Source organism: Pinus tabuliformis, chromosome 6 (genome assembly GCF_031772625.1).
Source record: "Pinus tabuliformis cultivar Carrire ecotype Pingquan chromosome 6, CPIR1, whole genome shotgun sequence".
In the NCBI taxonomy this organism is placed as follows: Eukaryota; Viridiplantae; Streptophyta; class Pinopsida; order Pinales; family Pinaceae; genus Pinus; species Pinus tabuliformis.
In genome coordinates, this window is record NC_142292.1 from 1679366547 (window position 1) to 1679379987 (window position 13441).

Below are 13441 nucleotides of genomic sequence, written 5' to 3' on the forward strand. Positions count from 1 at the left end.
TTGTGCTACTCCTAAGAAGCTTCTAACTTTTGTAGCAGATTTGGGTTTAGGCTAGTTTACAATGGCTGCCACCTTAGAGGGATCTATATTCAATTCACCACCCCCTACTATATGTCCCAAATAATTCAAAGATGTTTTGCCAAATTCACATTTTGAGAGTTTAACATAAAGTTTTTCTCTTTTGAAAACATCTAGTGTCTGCTTAACATGCTTTAAATGTTCTTCCCACGTTTTTCTAAATAAAAGAATATCATCCAGATATACAATAACAAAATCATCAAGAAAAATTTTGAGTACATCATTCATTATTCTCATGAAAGTAGAAGGAGCATTAGTTAAGCCAAAAGGCATAACCAGCCACTCATACAATACCTTCTTTGTTTTGAAAGCAGTCTTCCATGCATCTTGTTCTGCAACTCTGACCTGATGATATCCACTATGCAAGTATAACTAGGAAAAATAAGTAGCTTCCTTTAACTGATCTAATAAATCATCTATGCGAGGAAGGGGATAACGATTTCTTATTGTTATCTTATTCAGTGCTTGGTAATCAATGCACATTCTCCATGAGTCATCTTTATTTTTCACCAAAACTATTGGAGACCCACATGGCGATGTGCTAGGTTTGATGAACCCTTTCTCGAGCAACTCCTGCACCTGCTTCTTGATTTTTGCATTCTCTGAAGCGGACAACCTATACATTCCGATGTTAGGCAATGGAGCATCTAGTTGTAAATTAATATCATGCACTGTTTCCTTTTTGGGTGGCAGACCTTTAGGTTCTTGAAACAAGATATCAAATTCTGAAAAAACTTTTTCTAAATCAACTTTCTATTTAGCATCACAACCCTCAAATACATTGGTTTTATCAGGTTTCTTTTCCTTTACAACCATCAGTAAAAATTATTTGCATGAATTTACAATCTGTTTCATATGCCCTAAGTTTATGAGAGTGTAATTATTCTTGATCTTATGAGCTCTTACAATATATTCGATTCCATCTTTAATGAGGAGATACTTGTTCTAAACTCTATATAAATTAGCTTTTCTATTATCCAAGTAGGGATTTCCTAAAACAATTCCGCATATATCCAAAGGAACTATATCTTACTCAACCTCATCTACAAATGTTGACCCAAAAGAAAACTGAAGTTCACATTGTCTAGTCACTTGTAGTTGCACTTTATCACTTAACCAACCTAATGGGTATGGTTTCTTGTGAGGTGTAGTCAGTAATCCTAGCTTCTTTACAATTGCTTTAGAAATTAAATTTACTTGTGAGCCACTATCAAACAAAGTATCAATCTTTTGATGCTTGGAAATAACTCGAATATGGAAAAGCTCATGTCTTTTTCTCTCATTTTCTTCATTATTAGTAGATTGTGTAGAATTACTATAGATGCTCTAGAATTTTTACCTTTTATACCTGTGGCTACAATTATTGTTTCATCTCCTGAGTCTGACCCCAAATCTTTCTGAATAGTTGTAGTAGTCTTCTTCTTCTTACCCTCGAACTTCTTAGGTCTCAGCTCCGGATGCAGAATCCAACAGTGCTCATCATCATGCCCCTCCTTACAGTGTGTGCGTGAAGACTTGCTTTTTTATGCAGTGTTGGCCTTCCTCTATTTCCATTTATGTTTTCTTTTCTCCTTATTCTTTCTTGCAATGGGCTTGGATTATCCCCCAACTTCTGGGTTGCCATTCTTTCCTCTAGCTTCTAGATGCGTAGTTTGAACAAATACCTCATCTATACTAGTGGTATTAAACATGAGGATAGTGTTCCTCATGTAGCTCTGTAGACCACCTATGTACTTGAACAGAGTCTCAGGTGAGTCTAAATAAATTCCTAGAATCAAATCTCTTTTCCTAAATTCTTGGGTGTAACCTTGTACACTTTGCCCTTTCAATTGGCGAAGAGTTTGCCAGCTCATCATGGCTTGCTGCATGTAAGCTAGTGGATAGAACTACTTTTTGATTGCAAAAACAAATTCACTCCAAACGGAAAGAATCTTACCATGTTTCTTCATGTCATCTTGTGTCCTGCCTTCCCACCATACCAAGGTAGTGCCTCCGAGGCATAGGTTGTGTTACACAAAATATTGTCACCATGACTTTCTGCAGTCAGTGTGAGTCTATCATCACTCATACTGTCCTCCTTTGCAAGTCTCAAACCTCAGCTCTTCATGTCAAGCCTTAAAAATGAGAGAAAGTCCATGAAAATCTCTAAAGCTCTAGTTCCGCACTTTCTCTTAGCATTACCTGTGGTCCCGCACCCCTTGGTCATGTTCCCTACACACCTGCCCACTCTGTCTCTAAAGGAATGGGTGTGGACCCCTGTAAAAGTAAAAAAGGCGCAAGTTTATTATTAAAAAATCACTTTGGATTAATTTTGGATGCTTCTAGAAGGAATCTTGAGGTGGCAAGTTTGCTCCTAGGTGGTTCATGCATCCCATAACTAAAGGAGCTAACCCCTTGATGAGAGGATCTTATCCCTTTAAAGGAGGACTCTATCCCTTTGAAGGTGGACCCAGTAACTTCCTTCCTCTGCACTATAAAATGAGGCATTGGGTTGGTTGCTAGGGAGGTTTAAAGGCTGAATATTTTTGAAGGTAAATGCTGTTGGAATTTAGACTTTCTAATTGAGCTTGAGAGGAGAGATTACATACCTTTTGATCTCTTTGGGAAGAGAGTGGAACTTGTCAAAGTAGAGGAGGTTCTTGTTGGACCCTGGGAGGAGCTTCTACAACGTCAAGGAACCAAGGTTGTAAAGTTCTTCTCTGTTTAAAGTTAATACAATCAGATTCATTTTTCTCAATAAATTGTCTTCTATGGTTTATTTCATGAATTCCTTGATCATCATGATAAATATGGTTTATTAGATTGGCTATGTAGGTGTTATTTGATGTGTGCCTGTTTTTGTTTGCAGGTTCTTTAAAAGGGAGCTCATTTGGACGAACGAAGCGTGGCTTCCACAAACTAGCATTGGACTTGAGGTAGGGTCTAAAACATCTATTGGCTTTTATTTATAAATTGCAATATTTAGAGAAATATAGAATTTTTTTGGTTTTTTGTCGCTAGATATCCATAGATACTAGGGAGATTGGTCTTGTCCACAAGAATGAGTTATCCGCTCGACAAAATGGCGACTCCGCTAGGGACTCGAATTTTTGGTTTTTGCCTTTACTTTTACTTTGACTTGAGAAACTTTTTCTCTGTTTCTGGTTTTCGCTTGATGTGTGTGGGATTGGTTAGTTTCTTTAGATTTTGAATTGTTTTCGTTTTTCACACTTTTGAAAGAGGACCGCATGTTCTGGTTGTAACACAGTGCGGACAACCCCGCGTTGTTGCTTTACCATACAGAGCAATATCGCACCTAGTTATACTCGGAGCTTGCGAACCCTGTTAAATTTTTGAAAAACTTAAAATCTTTTCATTCAGTCAAGCTTAGGATTTGTTTATGTGTTTTAGCCTCTGCCCAGATCTGCACGTGTCTTGTCAGAAACATTTTGTAGGTGAATTCCATTAGCATTTAGGTTTTAGGTGAAGTTCTAGAAGTTTTGTGTGCCTGGCTTGATTTTTGTTTGGTCTTTGTAGTAACTCAGAGCTTAGAAGCCTTAGAAACCTCAGATCACCCTGGTTTTTGCTGGTCTTCTTTATGGGTCTGACCGATTTGTAAAATCTACCTTTGGTGAGGAATACATCTCGTTTTTATCTTTGTGAAGCTTCGAAAGAACTTTTTTGAACGTTTTGGATTTCATTTTTTAAAAAGAAAACATAAGCTAGTTGCTTTTTGATTAATTTGTTATTCTGAACGAATTAGTCCTTAGTTTGCTGATAACTAAGTAAAACATCCTTGAAAAGAAATTTTGCAAGCTTTTGCTTCATTAGACTTTTAGAATTTATAGATCTCAAGATTAGATTTTTAATGGTTTTGAGTGTGTTCTAGAAATTAAAAAAAAATCTCTTTTGGAAAGTTTGTTTTTGTAGTATCTGAGTGTTGAAAAAAGAAAGGGATATTTTTTCGTGAGCATAATTAGTAGTCTCGTTTTTGAGTTTATTGAAAAGACAAATAAGTTTTTCTTTTCTTTTGTTGCTTAAGGAAAGATTTGTTTTTCAAGCAATTGCATTCTCAACTCTTTCTTTAGCTAGAAATTCATTGAAGAAAAAGGATTGTTTATCATCTTAGGTGCATTTTTAGTGTTTTAGAGTCGAGTCTTCACACCATAAAGTTTCATCTCCACACCTTTTGACTCAAGAAAAAACCATAAAAATAACGCTTAAAGTAAAATCTATCTACCAATATTTTTATTTCTAGGGCTCTTTATCACCAACATAGCTTAGGCTAGTATCTTGGAGTAGGGAGTAATTAACTCTCCAAGATAGTAAAACAAACAAGTAGCTATATCTTACGGTAGAAGATAAATTCCAATTATTACATCTATGCTCTGGGAAGCTCCTCTTAAAGGAGTCAAGCACGAGGTCATATCCGAACCAGTGGGGTAATCAATCCTTCCTCATTGGGAACGATAGCAGATATACACGTATTAAAAACGGTAAACCTCAGATTAACCATTGTCGAGGAGCATGGGGTCACTTGTTGGTAAACCTTGGATTATGTCAAGGAGCCTTCAAGGGGATTGAGCTTTGCTACTCTGCCCTTGCATGTGTATCAGATCACAGACTATTCCCCCATGTATATTTGTTTCTGTTGCTAACCATAGTGACCATAATCTATAGGATTCTTTCCTAAGGTGACGGTGGAGGGAAGATCCCACTGTACTTGGAGCAGACGTCGACTAGACTCACTTGGACTCTCTGGGGGGTTCTCTTCACTCGAGACGGTTTAGTGGAAAAACTTGTGTCAGTCTGTTTCATTAAGCAGGTTGTTAGGGTAACTGCCAACCGCCATTTCTGCACTGAATTCTGCGACGTTGGATTTCATCACCAACTAGTGTTTTCGATACAGAAAGTTATTGTTTGTGTGTGGTTTGACCTCCTAGATTCTTTAGGTGTGTGCTTCAAATTGTTTGGTTCTTTAGACACTTTAGGTGGTTTTCATTGAGATTTTTCTTTGTTTGCGTGTGAAGTAATTAAAATATTTAATCGTGGTTGAATTACCGAGGCAGTCCCGTAGACTTCGGGGCCAACCTCCTGAGTTTTCACCAAGCCAGCTTGAAGGGCTACAAGCTCTTGTAACTCCTAGTGATAGTAGAGTTGGGTCACTAGAAGAAGGAGAATCTTCTTTAATTGTGCATCCTGATTATCAAGTTCAAACACCAGAGTATATTATTGAACCTATTTCATTTTCCGAAGTTACTAGTAGTTTTTCTTCTACTAGTGAGTTAGCTAAGGAACCTGAAATTTCTGAACCTGAAACTGAACCTGCTACTACTCCATCATCAGGATTTGCTTCTCCAACTTCTAGTGGTCCTGGTTCACCCAGGGTAGGAAGAATCATTACCCAAAATCTTCCTTCTGGACTAATTGCTATTGAAGAACTTGTTACTCTGGAAGAAGGTATACCTATCCCTAAAAATCAACCAATTATAGAACTTAGGGAGCATGAATCAATCTTTTACAGTCCACCTAGGAGGGACGCTTGGTATCTTTCATAGACCAATTTTCTAGAAAACCCGGGACTAAGTTTTTCACCACCTCGCATTCCTTTTCATCCAGCACCTAGAGGTTATTATCCTCCTTTGAATATGTCGAGACAATCATCCATGTTTTCTCAATCTCCAGAAACATTTTTATATGGCGGTCCTTCTGTTCCCTCTGGGTATCAGTCACTTACTGGTACTTTTTCCGAAGCATCTCCTCAGCCTGTTGAACAAGGGTTATTAACTGGTAATAACAGAACTAAACTGTTGAGTGTAGAAGACATTCTTATGATGTCATGTACTATTCCAAATCCGCAGCCTCAAGGTAGTTAGTTATCACCTGGGGGGCAACCTCAAGGTCCTCAAATATCGCCTGGGAAGCAACCTCAAGGTACCCAGTTACCGCCTCGGGGGAAACCTCAAGGACAGTACATACCTTCGGGACAGTACATTCCTCAAGGTCAACCCCAGACTTAGTACGTACCTCAAGTTCAACCCCATTATCAATATGTACCTCAAGGTCAACCCCAGTTTCAGTACATGCCTCAAGGTTATCAACCTCAAGGTCAGTACCCAACCCAAGGTTTCCAACCACCTTCAGGTCAATCATTTGTCCAAGGAGCTGGAAATGTACCTTTGAATTATCAACCCCACCCTCAACCCGGTTATGGTCCTCAATATGCTCAACCTTCTATGGGTCCATATCCCAGAATGAACGTAGTTTGGGATCCATCTCAATCTCAATAGATCTTACAACCGAATGTGCAGTTGTCATCTCAATCTGGACAACCGTTGGTTTCTGGTTCAACCCAGCAACCTGTCCAGCCTACTATTCAAACTTCTACACCTGGTGTAGTTTCTCAGCCTGGGCCTAGTTCGCCTCGAACTCCGCCTCAAATGACTGTTGCAACTACTGCAACATCTGTTCCATCTACCCCACCGACTTCTAGAGTATTGGCAGCTCTAGTTTCTACTATTCCTGCATCAAGTCCTCAAGCATCTTTACCTCAGTCTGGACCCACAATTCAGACTTCAGTTCAAATGCCTGTAGGACAACCTGGTCCAGGTACGGTTGTAACAAGTCAACCTCAATTTACTTATCAACCGTACCAGGGATAGTACCAATTCAGTCCTGCTGTGCAGAACCCAGTCTATCAGTATCAATCGTACCTTGGATATACTAATCAGCAACCTCAACAACCCCAGTATGGTCCGATTAATCCTGGTTTTCCGGGAGGATATAGTATCCCAAATGCAATTCCAATTCCAAGTTATCCTCGACATCCTCCTCCTGGGGCTGGTCTCATGACCCAAGGTTTTCAAGACCCTAATCGTCAGTTACCGTTCATTGCAACTTTGGAATTACCTAATTTGTCGCACCTTACGAATGATCCGATTAATTATCTTTCGTTTTGGCCGCCAATGTCGAATAAGTTGCCCAGTGATATCCCAAAGTTTTAAGGTAAATCAGGAGAGGATCTGTCAAACCATGTGATGACTTATCACCTCTGGTGTGCATCTAACTCCATTTCAGATGATTCAATTCATTTACGTCTTTTTCAATGCACTCTAATTGGTCTTGCAGCGAAGTGGTACATTGAGTTACCGCGAGCCACTTTTTATAATTTTAGTCAGCTAGCTACTTCATTCTTAACTCATTTTTAGTTGCCTGTCAGATATGACAATGGCATGGAATTATTAACTTCATTAAAACAGTCAACATCCACTTATATTTCAGATCACATTTATGAATGGAGACGTTGACGGCGTTTAGTGAAAGTTTTTATTGTGGATCAGATCTTAGCAAAATGGTTTGTTAAATCATTATTACCTAAAATCACTAAGGATGTAGCTAAGGCAAGAGTTGTTACCGAAGAGCAATTAATTGCTCAAGCTCAGTACCTTGACCTCGTTCATATGCAGTTAAGTACTTTACACGAGGAAATCCCTGACCTTCCTAAACAAAATCAAATAACTGCAGCTCCTTCAGGGTCTCATTCCGCTGACAGTATGATTGGTTCAGTTAACACCAAAAGTAAGAAGAAATCATCCAAGAATTCTTCTCCTATTATAACTTTACCAGATTCCGTGACAGGAGACTCTTCTGTTGAAGTTTCTGCCGATATTCATGTCGTAGAGTCATCTACGGCCAAATCAAAATCCGGTGGTAAGAAGAAGGGGAAGAAGAAAAATAAATCAGAGAAAAATTCAAAAGAGAAACCAGATAAAACAGAATCTACTGATGAGAAATGTAAACCTCGTTATCCTTGTCTCATTTGTGATGAAGAAAATTTAACAAGAGACTGCCTTCATCGCGCTGAGGTTGCGAAAATCGTCAAAGGTTCTCAAGCGCCTGCTGTCTTGAAGGATCCTTTTCCTAGTCAAGATAGTAAGATGATAGGTACTTCCTCAAATGCCTCAGAAGAACCCATAATGATGATGTCCCATGTTAGGATTGCGACACGATCACAAGATTATGGAAGTAAAAGTCCTGTTGGTGCTAAGGAAGCAAAATCTTCTAATTCGAACCCATCAACTTCAACTCCCGATTCCGATCCGCTACAGATCAAGAAACCTAACCCAGACTTAGTAATCAAACCGCCCACCAAGGGTATACTTCGAAAGTCAGCTTTCAATCCACATGCGAAAGCTGCTCCGAACTATAACATTGTTGAAGATTTAGCCATTTCACCTTCAACAATGTCAGCTTTGGAGGTGCTGCAATCATGTCTAGCACAGCGTAAATTGCTATTGTCAGCTATAGGAGCTGTTGGTATTCAGGACTCGAACCTTATAATCTTCGATTTAGAAAATAGTACACCTCGCTTACCTCATCAAATGGATTTCCAAATTCCAGTGTTAGTCAAAAACAAACCTTGTTATAGGTCTGTAATTGATGAGGGAGCTTCAACGTGTATTATGTCGATCCAGTGTTGGGGATCGCTTGGTTCTCCTACATTTAATCAATCCCTAACGATTCTGAAGGCTTTTGATGGCTGTGGGTTCCATCCTTTTGGCATTCTATAGGATTTACCTATAGGGGTTCAAGGCAAAACTGTTAATCTAGATGTGGAAGTGGTTGATGCCCCTCTAGATTACAACCTTCTCTTGGGTCGTAGTTGGTCTTACGCTATGACTGTTGTTGTTTCATCGGTCTTTCGGCTTATATAGTTTCCTCATAATGGAAATATTGTAACTATAGACCAGCTAACTTATTATCCATCCGACCCAGCCTCTTCTGAACGTATCTAGCATGTCGGCAAAACAACTATCCCTTATAAGGATGTTGGAGTAGGATTAGTTAAAGATTCTGGTTTACTATGAACTTTTTCCTTTCCTCCTCCTAACATATCACCTTCTACTGCAACCATTCATATGATTTCATCAGATACTATTGTTTATGATGATCCTTGGATTGTACCTTCCAAATCTTAGATGGATTCATTTGGTGATGCTATGCCTTTGAGTCCCTATGAAGTTGCGTATCAGGCCGTAGAGTCGTTTTCTGACCCTTCTTCAACCGAAATTGACTTAATGAATGTAGTCCATGAAGAATCACTTTCAACATCAAACTCAAATTCAACAATTTTTTCTGAACTTGTTCACACTGATGAGCAGATTCGTGAAATTTTGTCTGTTGATGACTTACCATGGGAAGATCTTCATCATAGATCTTCGTTCTTACTAGAGATTGATCATTTTGAAAATGATTTTTCATCTATTTTTACGACTGATTATTTCAAGGAACCACAGAATCCATTGCAAAATCCTGATTCTGAGTTAAATTTGGGAAATATTTCTCAAACAGTTCCTATTGACATTTCAGTTAAACTTGGAATTGTTGCAAGGGAAAGAAAACTTTTTACGTCGATTCATTCCTAACTACATCGAGATAAGAAAGGGTTTTACCAGGTCATTGAAATAGAATACTCCATTCTTTTTGGATGAGATAGCTGACAAATCTTTTGATGCACTAAAACACGCATTGACCCATGCACCGTTATTGCATCCTCCCAACTACAACCAAGATTACTTCTTGTATCTCGCTGCCTCTCATTCCACCATCGGAATGGTGTTAGTTCAGGAAGATGAATTCGGTAGGGAACATGTGATTTATTATCTTAGTCGAACTTTGAATCCCACTGAGCTAAAATATTCACATGTGGAGAAATTGGCCTTGGCAGCTGTTCAAGCTATCCAACGATTTCGTCATTACATTTTACTACGCAAAACTACTGTAATTTCCGACTGTAACCCTATGATCTATATTTTGACAAAACAATTGCTAAGGGGAAAGTATTCCAAATGGGTTGTTATCCTACAGGAATTGGACTTGGAGTTTGAAAAATCTAAGTCAAAGAAATATTTAGTTTTTGCACAATTGATGTGTGACTTCCTGCATGCTGATACTGAAACTGTGGCGGAAGAGCCCATTGTGGATGAATCCTTGTTTCTTATCAGCACCCTTGATCAATGGTATGGAGATATCATAGTTTATCTCCAAACCCAATCCTTTCGACCTGAAATTTCAAGATCTCAGCGTCAGAAAATACGATTCCAATCCCAACAATACAAGATTATTGGAGATACACTTTATCGTCGTGGGGCAGACTCTATTTTCTGACGTTGTTTAACTCATGAGGAAGTTGAAAGGGTTCTAAATGACTGTCACTCTGGAGCATATGGCGGTCATATGTTTGGGTTTGCCACAACCCAAAAGATATTGTGCACTAGCTATTTTTGGCCGTCTTTGTTTAAAGATTGTATTGACGCGGTCCGAAAATGCCACAAATGCCAAATTTTTGATTGAAAGATGCGTGCTCCACCTACTCCTCTCCTCCCTATAATTACCGTCGGTCCTTTTGCGAAATGGGGTATCGATTTTATTACATGTAACCCTCACTCGGCTGGGGGGCATGCGTAAATCATCCTTGTGGTAGATTATTTTACCAAGTGGGCCGAGGTGATGCCTACATTTTTGGCAGACGGAAAAATTACTGCGATTTTTGTTTTTAATCATATAGTTGCTAGGTTCGGTGTTCCACAAGCAATTATCACTGATCATTGGCGTCATTTCCGAAACACTATGATGACTGAACTAACAGATCAACTTGGCCTGCATCACGATAGTTCTACTCCATATTAACCACAAGCTAATGGTCTTGTTGAAGCCATCAACAAAGTTCTAGTCATTATGATCCAATGAATCATTGGGATTCATAGGTCAAATTGGCATAACATGTTATTTTCAGCACCTTGGGCATATCAAACCTCAGTAAAAACATCAACTGGTTTCACTCCTTTCAAACTAGTTTATGGTTTGGAAGCTATGTTACCCATTGAATGAGAAATCCTGTCATTGCAAATGGCCATAGAATTACTTCCAGCCACTTCCAAAGAGGAGAAACGTTTGTTGTACTTGGCTCAGCTAAATGAGAATCGACGTGAAGCTGCACCAGCAATTGAAACTCATGCCAAACGTATTAAAGCTCAGTATGATCGAAATGTTACACCTCGTAATTTTCGAAAGGATACCTAGTCTTACTGTACGATCAAGCAAATGATAATTTTGTTGGAAATAATACTGAGAGGGGGGGGGGTGAATCAGTATTATCAAATCAGATACTTTTTCAATTTCATACTCAGATTCATATACGCGGCTTCAGTTCAGTATATCAGCATATATACGCGACTGTGTTAAATGCAACTAGCGTACATGCAGTAATCTTCTGATTCAGTTAGCTTACCTTCAGTAAATTCATCAGAACATTATTAACCATAATAATAGTAATCAGGTGTGGTAAAACAGAACAGATCATCACACATAAGAAGCACACATGAACACCAAGATATAAGGTGGAAACCCAATATGGGTGAAAACCACCTGCTGCAATTCGTCTCTTTCTTCCTTTAATAAGAAACTTCTTTTACAATGTACTGGTGCAGTCCTTTACCAGCATGCAGGCTTCAACCTGCAGAGGGCTACAACCCTCTCTCATTTTCAGCTACTTCTAGAAGGGAGCTATAGCCCCCTCAGCTCTTGTACTAGCTAATATACTAGTACATAGGTGCTGACCTATAGAATGCTACAACCTTCTTTTCTTCAGGGACCACGTTTCATAAATTTTCAGACTGGATCCATGAGTACAAAACAATCATTGCTGCAATACAATCATCAACTTATTCTTGCATCATAAATCTCTAAATCACCCAATACTGAATCACTGAAACCCTGTCATAAAAAACTCAGAACACAAACCAGAGCCCAGAACTCTGCAACAATCACTAGAATCAACAGCAACCTGAAACACCAAATCTCATAATGCATACGCTACTTGACTATATCAAAACCGCGTGTATACGCGCTTTCACCAGAGACAACCCGCGTACAGATCTAAAGATAATTACTTATACCTTTGCTGTCATATCCAACCATAGCCAAGCATCACAAATAGATAACCAGCAATACTAGATCTTCCCACTTCGTCAGACGTCCATTCCTTGCTCCTTCCCTTTGCCTAATGATCTTCTCCTTATATAGGTTAGGCTTCTTTCAATACCACGGTCCAAAACCATAATAAATCAATACCATGGGCCCAATACTTGGGATCAATACTTCTGACGAGACACCATGGTCCAAAACCATAGGTTCAAGTACCGAGGACTAACTACCACGGACCAAGACATAAGTTTTCCCACATGTACGCGCTTTTCCTTGCGTGAAAGTGCATGTATACGCATACGCGTCTTCGGCACGTCCAACCCGCGTGTATACGCTGATTTGTCATAATGAACCTGCGTATATATCTTTCTTGACCTGCTGTACTAATATCTGTCCTCTAATTGAGTTTCCATCACCTGTATCAACCTCTGAGTGATTTTCCATCAAGGACAACACTTGTATCATAATGCCAACAATCTCCCCCTTTGGACTTGATGGCAACCACCACACCAAGTCACTCTCCCCCTTTGACATCAAGGGCAAAGGGCGGACCAAGATATTCTCTTCCTTGGTATACCTTTTGCTGTCCATACTCCTCCTGAGTACATGCTGAAGTTTCTGATTGAGCTCCCCTTGTATATGCCAAGTTGTATCAATCCATCCATGCTCCCCCTGAGCAGATGCAAGTTCTAAGACCAGCAATTCATTCAAGACCATGGCTATCATTCTTCATATATGATCTGCACCATAAGCATCAGCATCCAAAACTGCAATACCATTCCTTTGATCAAACAGAAAATTGTATCATTTAGCTTTATCAACAACTTCTAACCATAATGCCAACAATGAATTATTTGAAGTATATGCTCCCCCTGAGCCTGAGCCAACCATGACCGAAACATTTCCTGGGTCTGTTCTGCTGCCCTTTCTTCTGATCTCCATATACGCGACTTTGCAGCCTGTAATTCGCGTATATACGTGACTTATCTTCATTATATCAGCGTATGCATGATGGAATACTGAATTTCTTCACTTTCAGATTCCCCTGTGTCAATTATGTCAGCTAACTGAGTTATGTCACACCTTTCTGTCTCTAATTTTGTCTTCTTCAATTCTTGGTACTGTGATGATGTATGGTCCTCTTGTTTTGAATTTTGAAATTTGCTTCTGCATTCCCTTGCTTTATGTCCAAGTTTGTGGCATGTATAACATCTTACATATTTCATGTTCCTTCTATTGCAATCAATTGCTTTGTGTCCATATGCATTGCAAGCAAAGCAATATCCTCTGAAATACCTGGGATGCGATGATCTTTTGTGATGGTCTTGAACCATTCTACTTCTACATCTGGCTGCAACATGTCCAAGATTATGACATACATAACATTCAACATTATTCA